Below are 4,266 nucleotides of genomic sequence, written 5' to 3'. Positions count from 1 at the left end.
TGTCCGATTTCATGCTGTATTAATCATGACTATGGCAGTGACAAGTGGCCAAATTCCAAAATAAACTCACTTAAGCAAAAGTAAAGGGGAAACAGTGGTTTCACATTGTGGTCAGCATGAAATAACCTAATGTATTTTAAATACTTACAAGAGTACTGGATATAAACAAAGTGATATCACCATTATCAAAAATAAAACTCTGTGTATTAACACATTGCCTTCATTACCCTCACTAAGCATATATTATGTGTCTGCTGTGGGCTTCAGGACTTTACAGGAAAAGAGAGAGAGAGAGAGAGAGAGAGAGAGAGAGAGAGAGAGAGAGGAGGCAAGATTTTCTAGTATTATGAGACTTGCAACCTAACAATGGAAGTTAAACATTCTACTGTATATAATATATTGCATGAGGTCAAAATATAAAGTATTGAAAAATATGAATTTAGTCATAAATGTACACCTTCTCTTAGAGTATAATAATTTAGAGCAAAAGATGTTTTTAAAAATGTTAAAAGTTTCCATTGTTTTATAAAATGCAAGATTTTTTTATATTAAGTATAATTTATTATCAAATTGGTTTCCATACAACACCCAGTGCTCATCCCAACAGGTGCCCTCCTCAATGCCCATCACCCACTTTCCCCTCTCCCCCACCCCCATCAACCCTCAGTTTGTTCTCAGTATTTAAGAGTCTCTTATGGTTTGCCTCCTTCCCTCTCTGTAACTTTTTTTCCCCTTTCCCTCCCCCATGGTCTTCTGTTAAGTTTCTCAGGATCCACATAGGAGTGAAAACATATGGTATCTGTCTTTCTCTGTATGACTTATTTCACTTAGCATAACACTCTCCAGTTCCATCCATGTTGCTGCAAATGGCCAGATTTCATTCTTTCTCATTGCCAAGTAGTATTCCACTGTATATATAAACCACATCTTCTTTATCCATTCATCAGTTGATGGACATTTAGGCTCTTCCCATAATTTGGTTATTGTTGAAAGTGCTGCTGTAAACATTGGGGTACAAGTGCCCCTATGCATCAGCACTCCTGTATCCCTTGGGTAAATTCCTAGCAGTTATTAAATTCTTTTAATAAAGATTAAAATCTTTTAATTTTTTAAGGAACCTCCACACTGTTTTCCTGAGTGGCTGCACCAGTTTGCATTCCCACCAACAGTGCAAGAGGGTTCCCATTTCTCCACATCCTCGCCAGCATCTATAGTCTCCTGATTTGTTCATTTTAGCCACTCTGACTGGCGTGAGGTGGTATATAAAAATGTGGAAGCTTCACGAATTTGCGTGTCATCTGTGCTAATCTTCTCTGCATCGTTCCAATTTTAGTATCTGTGCTGCCGGAGGGAGGACAAATGCAAGATATTTTTATCACTATTAAAATGTAGCCTTAACATCCCATTTCAAAAGAAGAGACTTAAGATCAACAAAATTGAGTGGTCAACACTAACTAAATCAGTAGCAGGCTGAAGACTGAAATCTCATTTGGCTAATTCCCAGATAGTATTCCTTCAGCTAAAATTTTGCAAAAATGCAGGAACTACACAGAGTTAGTAGAGTGAAGATGAATTAAATTAGAGAAAAGTGGAGTTTCATTTCATATCCTTAGAGAGAGAGGCATGATTAAGGTGAAGGAATAAGTGTATAACCTTATCTATGATGGCTCTTAACCTTAATTTTAAACTTAAAAATACATGAATCAAAATGATGTTGCTAATTTCTTAGGCTGGATTTTCTTCCACTATATTCACACAACCATAATTTGTTTTCACTGAACTGGTAAATATTGAATCTTTACTTATCCTGTAACTTTCCTTAGGAGGTTATGGATAGAGTCCATTTTCCCTTGAAAGTCTCATTCCTTCAACTGTACTCAAACCTCAGGCTCACTTTCCTTTTCAAAGACATTGTGTCCAACTTTTCACTCTTTACTTCATCAATATCTTTCTAAATCATTTGCATCAGCATGCAAATCTATTCTGTCTTTTAAAAAGACTTCCTTTGAACTTATGTGCCTTTCCAACTTTTGTATTTTGTCTCTCCCTTCAACAGCAAACTGTCTCAAACATGTCGTCTGTGGTCATTATTCTTTCTCTCTATCCCTCCTTTTTTTACTTTTCACTAGTCCCTTGACCTCCTTTGCCATTGCTCATGCCAAGGTCATCAGTGAAGTGACCTCTAAGGGTTGACACATCCAGAGCTCACTCTTATAGGCCCAGTTTACTAGATGCTTTAATGAAATCAAATATTGCTGACCTTACTTGATACACTTTACTTATTGTGACAGATTATATTTTCCAAAGATGACTGCATTAATATTTCTCATATGCTGTTCCAACAAAGCGGCATTGAGAGAGATACTCTGTATTTCCTCACTTCTGTTGAGAAATAGGGTCTATGTTTCTTCTTGAACTTCAATGGACCTTCGAAAGAGTGTTGACCAATAAAATGTGGTGGACTTAGTGTTGCAAGGCGTGTGAGGCTACATAAGAAAAGGTGATGTGGCTTTCACCTTGCTCTCTCTCTTGTGACACTCACTGGGAATCCTGAGCTGCTGTGTAAGAAGTCTGCTACCCTGAAGCCATTCTGGAGTGATCACATGAAGTTGCTACAGATGACAGAGAAAGATGCTCTAGGAAGCCCAGGTATTCCAGTTCCCAACTGTGAATCTTTACGGTACAGACACAAGACACATGAGTGAGGAAACAAGCGTTCACATGATTTTAGCTTGTTGCCCCACACTTCCCCAGCTGATATTTAGTAAAATGAGAAATGGAGTAGAGTTCTGCTCAGGTAGCTGATTTATAGAAAATAAAATATGATTAGCGGCCTAAGTTTGGGAGTACTTTTATTACACAGCCATAGTAATTGAAACACTTGTTTTGACTTCTACAATAATAGGTGGTCTGGATTTCTCCACTTTCACTCATTGCTCCCTCTAATTCTCTTTCATTGGCTCTTATTTCCATGATTGGCATTCTAATTAGAGCACTCAAAGCTCTTGGCATGCCCATTATTTTCTATATACACTATCTAAATTACTTTATTTCATCATAGCCCATTTGTATGTGGATGGTTTCTTCCCCATCACATTGCATTTCTATGTCTGATGTCTCCTCTGGATCCTCTAAATTCTAAGCATATATATGAAATCGTCCCCTTAACATCAACACTGAGATATTTTTTTAAATTTTTTTAATGTTTATTTTTGAGAGAGAGAGACAGACAGAGTGCGAGTGGAAGAGGTGCAGAGAGAGAGAGAGGAAGACACAGAAGTTCAAGCAGGCTCCAGGCTCTGAGCTGTCAGCACAGAGCCCAATACGGGGCTTGAACTCACGGAGTGTGAGATCATGACCTGATCACAGAGTGTGAGATCATGACCTGAGCCGAAGTCAGTCGCCCAACCCACTGAGCCACCCTGGCACCCCAACACTGAGATATTTAATAACAATTCACACTTAACACATACAAAGTTGAGCCCTTGATCTTTTGTCCCTGTAAAACAGAAAATAAAATTTCCTCATTCCCTAGTCTTCCTTATTTCACTAAATATGATTACAATGTATACAATTTTTCAAGCACAAAATTCAAAAGTAAATTTTGATTCTCTCTTTTTCTTAACGACCACATCTAATCTATTTCCATTGAGTATACCTCTATAATGGATCTCCAAACTTTTCTTCATTTCCACCTCTTCCCACTGGAAGCTGTCATCATATCTTTTTTAAACTATGGAAATACATCTTTAATAGTTTCCTTTCTTCCAGTCTTACTACACCATAGCCTATCTTCCTAACATTAGCCAGATTGGTCTTTTTCCACAAAAAATCAGATCACATTACTTATCTGACTCAAAGCCACTCAATGTCTTCTCATATGGGCAAATTTTATTTTCTAAAGATGGCCCCCACATTTTGCTCTTCTAATGTGACTTGATACTTGTACCACTTAAAGGTGAAAGTCTAGGGGCGCCTGGGTGGTTCAGTCAATTAAGCATGCAACTTCGGCTCAGGTCATGATCCTGCAGTTTGTGAATTCAAGCCCCACATTGGGCTCTGTGCTGACAGCTCAGAGTTTGAAGCCTGCTTCAAATTCTGTGTCTCCTTCTGTCTTCATTCCTCCCCCTCTTTCACTCTGTCTCTCTGTCTCTCAAAAATAAACATTAAAATTTTTTTTAAAATTTTTTAACGTTTATTCATTTTTGAGAGACAGAGAGACAGAGCATGAGCAGGGGAGGGGTGGAGAGAGGGAGACGCAGAATC

General features: G+C 38.1%; 1 pseudogene; it reads right to left on the bottom strand.

Moving 5' to 3' along the window:
- Positions 1-1,263: 1,263 nt before the first annotated feature.
- LOC122230837 lies at positions 1,264-1,357 on the bottom strand (annotated as a pseudogene).
- Between the last annotated feature and the right edge of the window lie 2,909 nt (positions 1,358-4,266).

Source organism: Panthera tigris, chromosome C2 (assembly GCF_018350195.1).
Source record: "Panthera tigris isolate Pti1 chromosome C2, P.tigris_Pti1_mat1.1, whole genome shotgun sequence".
In the NCBI taxonomy this organism is placed as follows: Eukaryota; Metazoa; Chordata; class Mammalia; order Carnivora; family Felidae; genus Panthera; species Panthera tigris.
Note: the sequence above shows the minus strand (reverse complement) of the source record. Positions and strands in the feature narration are given on the sequence as shown.